This window comes from Rhodamnia argentea, chromosome 4, assembly GCF_020921035.1.
Source record: "Rhodamnia argentea isolate NSW1041297 chromosome 4, ASM2092103v1, whole genome shotgun sequence".
NCBI lineage: Eukaryota > Viridiplantae > Streptophyta > Magnoliopsida > Myrtales > Myrtaceae > Rhodamnia > Rhodamnia argentea.
In genome coordinates, this window is record NC_063153.1 from 3,989,757 (window position 1) to 3,999,690 (window position 9,934).

The following is a 9,934-nucleotide window of genomic DNA, read 5'->3' on the forward strand; positions in this document are numbered from 1 at the left end:
AAAGCCAAAATGAATTTGCTTTTCCCCCATGTGCTGCCTATTATTGCATTATTGGATGGGGTGCTACTGTTCCCCAAGTCATGCTATTTTAGAGGATGTATTTCTGCTGTGATCATGAAAATGATTTTTTTTCCCACTGTGCTTTTCATCTTCCAGTGTACTGCTGGCACAGTGCTATTCCTGCATACTCAGGATTAATGACAAGACTTGTCTGACTATTTAGTTGAATCCAGGGCCATGTTCAAATTGAGGAATAACAACTAATTTTGCATATTGTGAAAATTTAACATAAGAATCATGTATGTTGTGTGATTGGATGGAGGAGATAGATAGATCTGGTACTTACAATGGTATCTCAGATATGATTGAACAAGTTTTGCCCTTTAGTACCACTTAAAAGATTAAGATGATGGTTTATGTGCACATGAGCATGGCATGGAAGTTGTGCGTGTTGCCCACAATGAATCTTTAATATGCTGTTGAACATGTTATTTCCACTAAGTAATAAAGGACATATAGAGCAATTCTAACGTGAGAACGAGAACAAAAGGAAAACTAATGGAAAAAATACAGGAACATTTACAATGCTCTTCTGTGAGTTACTTTTTGTCAATCTTTTATGATTTTGAAATGCCATTTTTGTATTCTCATGGAGTGAACTGTGTTTTCTCAGGTCAACACCGAAGGACTTAGCCGTTTGAAATTCAGCACGGAGAATGAAGTTTCATTTTCGGCCTTTTATACCCGATCTTGAAATGTGGTTCCGGTTATGTTGACCTCAGCAGTAGGCACTTGGCATTGGGTAGTCATCTCTGTTGCTTTCCTAAGAAATGACAGAAGGTCTATTGGCTTGACCCTAGGATGAGGCGCCATTGACACAATCTGATTATTTCCTTGCGATGTTACCCCGCAATTTATCTGAACAAAGCTGCAGGGCTCCAAGTGAAACACTTTCATGTATTGAGATCTATTGATTTGTCATCAAAGTTGAAGTGTCTTATTCTACTTGTCAGGTCTTTTATTTGGTAATCTTGATTGATTGATAATCTATTGACTGCTTTACTACATATACCTAGCGAAGCGGGAGCAGTGCTAGAGGCACTAAAACTTCTTATTGAAACTTCATAACAATGTTTCTGTGATACATCTTAATTTCACGTAAAAGCTAATAGGTGGGACCATGCTCTGATGATTGACAACTCGTTTGAATTAAAACATCCAATAGGATCTGGTTACAATACTTAGTAACAAGTTTTACTTCTCAATCTTGGGTTCAGAACAGGGTAACTTGCTAAGACCACCATAGCCAAGAGATACTCGCACCCTACATCCTCGACTAAGTCATGTCTTATAAGCTCTGGAAGCCACTGGAATATAGTTGAATGCTCATAAGCAAAGTCGAACTATTACGCTCCTTTCTTCAGGCTGCAGAGAAGTGGCAGCTTGAGACGAGAACAGTGTCCTATTGTTTATGCAGGAGTAACTGCAATGAAAGTGCATGGCAAGCCAGTAAATGGTGAGAACTATGGTATTTGGTACCAAACATGGGGAATTTTGATAACAGGAATATTTTCAGGACGAAGATGGATATGGATAAACAATTCAATCTTTCTGGGACATCAGATTTGTCTCAAAAGAAATGGTCTTTGCTTGGATCATGCTCCTTTGATGATGCTATAGAGTTAAAACTTTTTCCACAAGAAAAGCGAAGAAGAAACAGTAGATGGATGTAAAAAGTTATCAAAGACCACTTCCATATGTGATGGCGTGCCTTCTCTAAGCTGGAGGAGACGAACTCAAACAAATCACCAAGTCGTTCTAGCTGTTATAGAGCAGTTCATCCTTGTACTTGAGAAGGGGAAAATAGATTCCACTTCTGAAGACATGGTGATCTGCAGGGAAAGTTCATGAATAAAGTATATCTCAAATTGCACCCTTGATATTCAAGCAAGCCATGTCTTATAAGCTCTGCCATCTAGCTAAATTCAATCATTTTCAGGTATTAAACCTTATGCTAGAAATGCTCTTTACTTTGCAGTCTTCTTTGGGATATGCTAAAGAGTTGTAAAAGAAATGATATAGGGCGATTCATCCCTGGACTTGAAAAGGGAAAAACAGATAAAACCCCTGAGGACTTGGTAATCTGCAGGGAAACCTGTTGAACAAACCAAATACTGGGTCAAAAATTTGCATCTATAAAGAGAGATCACATTGCCATGCAAGTCCTCGCTCCTCCCTCGACCAATACTAGCCTGCGCAGGGATTAGAACTTGAGATCAAGGCCCTAACTCCTCTCCACAACCACAATGAAGTTTCTTTCCATTAGCTTTCTCATCTTGGCTTTGGCAACTGCCGCTACTGTTGCTTATGATCCGCAAATCCTCTTCAGGACATATACGTGGCCACCAATGACCTGAACTCTCAGGAGGTCGGTTGGTCCTCAATTTGTGAACGGGAAGTTCTGCAAGGACCCGAAGCAAGCCACAACTGACCAACAGGTCGGTCTCTTTCTTGTTTGTCAAATCATCCTATTTAGGAGGGATTTGGAACGTACAGTGGAGTATGTCTGATTGGGAAGATCTTGGTTTGTGGCATAGGAAATCTCAATTATTGAAATTTGTCTATTCATCTTGCTGCTCTTTGGCTTCATTGGGTTATATCTCCTCCTTGGGATATACCCAGTGATTTCTCATTGAGGTTGAAGTGTCTCGTTTTATTTTACAGGTCTTTCATAAGATTGTTTCATAGATCGACAAACTATTCGGCGACTCTTTACGGAGGTACGTGAGGCACAATCGAATGATCAGAACTGTCAGGTTTTTCAGAGTACTTCTTTAGGGGCTGAGCGCCGGTGGACCATGGCAAACTTGAAGCTTCCTCGAGTGAAAACTAGTAAGCAAAGCTCTCAATTATTATCAATCGTAACCATGTTGAACAGTTACAACTAGATATCGAGTTGTGCCCACGAATCCCATTCCACAAAATATGATTCCATCTACAATTCCATTCAACAAAATATGAGATAATCCTCTTAACAAAGCCCACTGTGTGATAAGATATGTTTCAGTCCAACACGTGGAAGAGCATTGCAAGCAATATATGCTCTGAATTTCCCCTGTATTTTTCTCCAAACAAGAGAGTGGGTAAAATTTTCTAATTCAACAAGGAACAACATCAGAAACCACAGACAATTCCTTTCATGAAGGCAAAGAGCAAATGTCTCTTTTTGTAATTAATGCAGTAAGTCGTTGCAAAGTAATCACAGCAAATTACTTACTAGAAATCTTACGAACTATAACTCACTACTCTGGATCTTCTACTTCTACTTTGCTACGACAAAGCGGACACGAGTCAGTCCTCTCGAGCCAATAGCAAGAATTGCAGAATCTTGAAACTTTGAGAAAGCTGCGACTCGGCTTCAAAACCAAGAATTGCAGAATCTTGAGAAATCTGGGGCTTCTGCAAAATCGAAATTCTATTTGGAGATGGAAGACAATAGCAAACCCGCGGACACCGAGAATCACTTAGGGAGAGGCCTGAAACAGAGCTTGAAGAAGAAGAAAGAAAGAAAGAAAGAAAGAACAGAGGAAGAGGGGCAGTTTGAGCTGAGCGAATGATATAGCCGTTGGTTCGTGGTCTTACAAAATCAAGCGATGGTTTCCTGTTTTGTGCGCACCCTCTCTTTCGCGGTGAATTTTAAGTCGTTGGATAGAGATTTTTCGATTTCATGCGAGATTTCGACTGATTATTTTCTTCATACAGTTCTTTTCCTCTATAGACTAATTATTTCTCTAAGGCTTTTCCGGAATAATATAATACCTACAAGTAAATTAATTTCAGTACTAGACATTCGACCTTTGACGAGGAAAAATAAGAATATTTTATTACTAAAAATTGGGACTAAACTAAATTGCAATATTGTAGGCTTATTACACTCCGTTTGATTAGCGAAAAATGAATGATTTGGAAAACGTTATGCTATAAAATGATCTCTTTGTATAGTTTAAAATAATTAGTCAATGGAAAAATACTTTCATTATTGCCGATAGTCTATGTCCCAAAATATTTACGTAGGCGATGAAAATATCTTTCCGTTTATTAATTTTTGTAAGAGATATAAGCGATCGTTTTTAGAAAAAAAAAATAATGTTTTCCAAATCATTTTTATTTAATCGTGAGCCTCCGTGACAAGTGGAGCCTCACGATTAAAAATAGCGTTGCAATTAGAGTTGTCATGTCATGTCAAATCTAGGTCGAATTCGAATACCACATGTTTGTTAACCTCATCTCACTTCGAAACCACACAATTCACGAAACAATGTTACATGACACGACACGTTTAACACATTTTCAACTGCAAAGCCTTGCCATAAAATCCAAACTTACCGTGTCTACACTAGACGTTTGTAAGTGTAACAAAATGATTGAAATAATCAAATATGACATAGTTATTATTCTTGTATAAACGGCCGGATCCATTTACGGTGCGGATATTATTGATCTTTACCCGAACACGCTTAATTACATGTCGTGTGGCCTAATTAGTGTCAAAAATTGCTAGCTCTGATTGAAATTGACGGTAGGATCACAAGTTTCCTAAATTCAAATTGAGATTTGGAAATTGGATATCGAAATTGTAACCAGAAAGTTTTAAGAAATTGAATTCAGAACACTCTATATGGAAAGCATGACTAAATTGGGATTTAACTATAAAATCGATTCCCTAGACCAACCTTGTTGTCCAATGGCCAAATAAGGGAATTTCCTCAGCCAGGTCGACTCGCCCAGAATCATATCCACTGTACAGTTTGCAAAGGAAGGATTCAAAGCCTCAAATCATTCAACCGATTTTAACAAGTTTGTTAGGATGACAATGCACTCACATTAAAGTGCCGATTCACGTGCTTTGTTACCTCTCGATATCTTGATAAAAAGGAAAGATTGGAGCCTGGAAAATCGCCTTCGTATCGCAACGGAAAACTTGCTTTTATGGCAACAAAATTAGTAGTTACGTGCTTCTATGTAGTTCAGCCTCGAGATGGATAAGGTGTTTCCCTGAACTTTGATCCATTGTGTAAAAAAAAGAAAACGAGCAGCCGTGATTTCCACCATTATCCTGGAAGAAAAAGTTGCTGTATGATATGTAATTGTATTTAAGTTACTGAGTTCAATTTTGATAAATTACAGTTGATGACATTAGCCTTTCTTTATCACAATGTGTGTGTATGGACAAAGACAAAACCCGTCTTCTTGATCTCTTTCTTGAAGCAATCAGCGTTATAACCTCAAAAAGACCATCAATGGATATAGTGGGGGAATGCAGAGACACGAATGCGTTGCTTCTTATGCCCTGATTTTCGACAATTTCCCAAAGAGCTAGAAAGCTAAAGTTAGCTTGGAAGATTTAAACCTCTATCCAGCAATTGTACAGAAAAAAAACTCAAAGACAATTCATGGAGATGGATATGAGTCTGATCAAAACCGTGGCGTAATTCCTGCTAACTGTGCAGAGGAAAATGTCTAGATTACATGCCAAGAAGGGCCAGCAGACAGAACAGAACCTTTTGGCATTCGTTAACATGTGCGCAGTCGAGAGAAATAAAAACACAGTAGCCTATCAATCAGTAATCAGTCAAATAGGGTCGTTAATTGTCTATTTTTTTTTTTCTCATTCTTCAACTGAATGACCCATATATATATAAATCAGTCATTACATATTTTTACAAGAAACTCAAAAATTCTCCATGGGTGATCTTATCTCCGTTATGTTGATGACTTATTTTAACTAAGCACGTTACCCTACATGCATGAATGTGAATTGAGTCTATCGGTATCTGGGTAGACATAATTTGAGTTGTAAGTAGTTTTCTTACTCATCGAGTAAGTCCTTCACTGATGCAAATTCTTGCAGACTGATGCCTTTGTTTGGTGGAAGATCAAAGTATGTTTGCTCATCCCCTTTACATTGATGCAAGATGTTCTCATTATCGGCGAATATATTTAGGCACAAATTATTATTGATGATAATATTATTCTAAGCGATGCAAATCTTTGATTCTTCGCGAAACAAATATTCATCAGTTTCATCATGCAAACCAAAAGTATAGTAATAACATAAAGAGAGGAGTAATGTTTCACTAAAATAGCTGTCATATAACCATACTTTATCTCATGAATCAAAGTACACAAATATCATCGTACGGCTTCATCAAGGGGTGTTTATTTTTTGAAGGCGGTAATGGCTAACGCAAGCTGGCGGCGTCGCCGAGAAACAATTGCACTCGGTTCTGATGCAAAGTCCACAGCCTTCAGCGCAAATGGTGGCACAATCCGAGTCCGTCTTGCATTCACCAATCACGGCCATTGAAGATGGAAAACTTGTGTACATCAAAACGAAGACGAGCATGAGCCCGAGAGCTATCTTGGATGAACTCTTCTCCATCTGGTTCGATCGGCTCTATTGCTGATGTAGTATTCACTCCGAATGAATCTTGTATGTAGGATGGTGCATTTTTATAGGCATCATTGAGGGAGAAAGTAATTACGTCTTATCTTGTTATATTTAGTCATTTATGGAAATCGAATCTGAATTAGAACCTTTTGTCATTTAGGTGTTTTTAATGGGGAAATAAATGTGAATTTTCTGGATTCTTTTAAAATGTATAAGTGGTATTGGAAAATATGGTACCCGCATGTTTGGCAAAAACTTTATCGTAATTCATTTGCCGCATTTTTACGAATCAATTCTCGATTTGCCAGATTTTTTTAATTTCAATTAGCAAGTGATTATTTGTGATCTCCTCTTCTTCCGAATTATTATGGTGATATCTGCCGGAGCTTTGAAATATCTAATTAAAATTCTTCACATTCTTTTGATAACTTAAAATCTTGATTTTCTTTTACCCAAAAGAAAATCTTGAAATTGAGTTGCCACGACCAAATCTTTATTTCTTTTACCCAAAACGAAGATTTTCTTCGGAGTTCTTTACAAGTGTTTGATATGTGCTCTTTCAATATACTGATATTGGTATTTATCAATCGAATATTGCGCTATCACTTTTGGAAGATTCGGAATCGTATATTTAGATATCAATCAAAAATTGAAAACTTTCCTACTTTCAAAGATACGATTTGAAATCAATCAAAACTGATAACACATTCTTTGATATCCAAAGATACGATTCTGAATCTTTCAAAATAGACAACGCAATATTCGGTTGATAATGTTGCTACTTGGCGATAGTGATGGGGACGTCGAACCTAGACGCGCACCACAAGCCGTTGCATTTGGTATGGAAGTTCTCGACTTATCACTATATCCAATGATTGGTTGCCGAAATTTTGTGGTAGTAGATCTATTCTTGGAGGATTATTTGTATGATTAGATAGCCAACTATGTCGTAACTTAGCTTGATCATGAGGAAGTTTTATGTGACGTATTCAACACAAATGAAGACTTTGGACAGAGTTCTTCTAAGTCCCAAAATTTAAAATACCCATGTTGAAAATGTTTTAGATGTCTAGACATCACATAATCATCCATATATTCTCTTAAAAGTAACTTAGTATTTTATTTTATACGATCATTTTTTGTTTCAAGATAAGGATGTAAGTATGATTCGAAGTGGGTAGATATCCTCATTTGGCTTCATCGAGGAGCGTTTTACGCTTCGAAGGCGGTCAAGACTAACGTAACTCGGTCGAGAAACAATTGCATCCGTGCATAATGAATAGTTCAATGCCTTCGGCGAACTTGGTGGTACAATCCTTGTCCGTGTCGCAGTCATGAAACCGGGCCATTGAAGAGGGTAGATTTGCCCACAGCAAAACGAAGATGGGCATGAGCATGAGAGCTAGCTTGGATGAACTCCTCTCCATCAGGTTCGATGGGCTCTATTGCAGATGTAATGTTGTAACCGAATGCATCTTCTGTGTATGATGGTGCATTTTATAGGCAGCATTATGGGAGAATGTAATACATTTTAGTATTTTATATTTAGTGATTGAGGAAATCAAATTTGAGTTAGCACTTGATGAGAAAATGGATGTGAATTTGTGGATTTTATTTAATGTGTTAGGGATCCTAGCAAAAAATGTACATACATATGGGTTTTCGCGTGACCTAAAAAAAACAAAACCAAAAGCTTCGAAGCAGTAGCAACATGTGTGTCACACCCTAAATCCTGCATGAAGGGATCGCAGTGCATGTGTTACACCGCAAATCCTACAGAAACACGTGTAATGATAGAGCCATCATTTTTTTTTTTCCATCTAAAGGATGCAGCCCCAAAGTCAAACTAACATACCAGAAGTTCTATAATCCAACAAAACGTAAGAATACATCTACAACGCATATCCAAAATTCAACTACCAAAAGTTTTCCGCTATCAGCGCTCTTGTCCTACTAAGGGGCTTGAAAATGATATGGAGAGACTGATATGAGCAAAACCAAGTGAGTAGTACATCTCTTCTAAGTAGATCGAATATCCACTATGCACATTGTATAACAATATCAAAACTCATTTATCTCAATCCAGTAGGTAATACACATACAATATCGAATGATTTGTATCAATTTAACCTAATTATACACGTATAATAAATAATCATTTAATCAACAAATTTCATAACAAACATCAATCTCAATCAAAATGAAACGACAATGGTCGATTTGATCGGCCAATTTAATGCTCAACATCTGGTTATGGTCACGCTTAATGCCCGTGATAGAGGGGGCCAACTTTACAGTGTGCATACTGACCCCCTCAATGGATTCTAATCATAATGACATGAGCATAATTCTTCAACCTCAATCTCCAATAACTCACGACTAAAACAAAAAGCCATCTGATAAATTGATTGCACAAACCTAATCATATAATCTTGCTCAATTCCATCTATCAAATAGAATGCATTTTATAAACCATTTCACAAATCAATACATATAGCTTTTGGCAATTCCTTTAGCAAAGCATTTAATTAAAATGTTCACAAACGATCATTTTAAGTAATGCCTTTCCAATGCCTTGTCAACCAATTGAAAATGTAGGAAAAGCTCAATCCAATTTATGCAAGAAATATGTACTTTCATAACCGATATTATATTAAGTCTCTACCACTTTCAAGATATGAATTTGTATATTTATAAAAGAGATGGCATCACCCTGCCAATTGAAAATCAACATGCGATGGTTACTCGAGCCAAAGCAGTAATTTCCTATCAATCATTGAAAACGATCTCAAAATTCAAGTTGTCTAACCAAGTAACTCTAGGATGAATATCCATCTAAAATCTGTCGAAATGAAACAAACTGCATCATTTAGATTATTTGATTGACTTGCTGTTGCTTCTCATTGAAGGGTGTAATTAAGATGATACGTCATTTTGTTTTTGCTTTCGATGTCCAATCTATTGGCAAGGTAAAATAAGGTATAAACATATCATAATGAATTTAGCATGGATCAAAGAATGTAATGATGCTTAATCATTTTATGTCTAAGTGGCCCAAATTACGTGCACGTGGAATTACTACGATGTAGGTATTAAATAACAAAATCCATGAGACTTGAGAATTATAAGACAAAAACTATAATAATAATGAAAGACGAAAGTCAGGGAGTTTATTGTTGAGCCAAATATAACTATTATCTATAAAAATTAAAAAAGAAATTAATCTATAATAGTAAAAAAAATTTAATTAAAATAAAAGAAAATAGATCATTCAATGGATCTTGATCACAAAGAGTGATCATGATAATCATTCTATTTCTCTATTTTTCTAGTTTTGTGAACTCGTTGATAACATCATTTTATTTTTTTTATTTCTGAAAAAAAATTAGTTTTTTTTTGTACACTAAATAAATTTTCTATTCCCGGAGGACAATAGAAATAAAATCTCTCCCGTTCGTGCCCCGAGCGCGCTCTCCATACGGC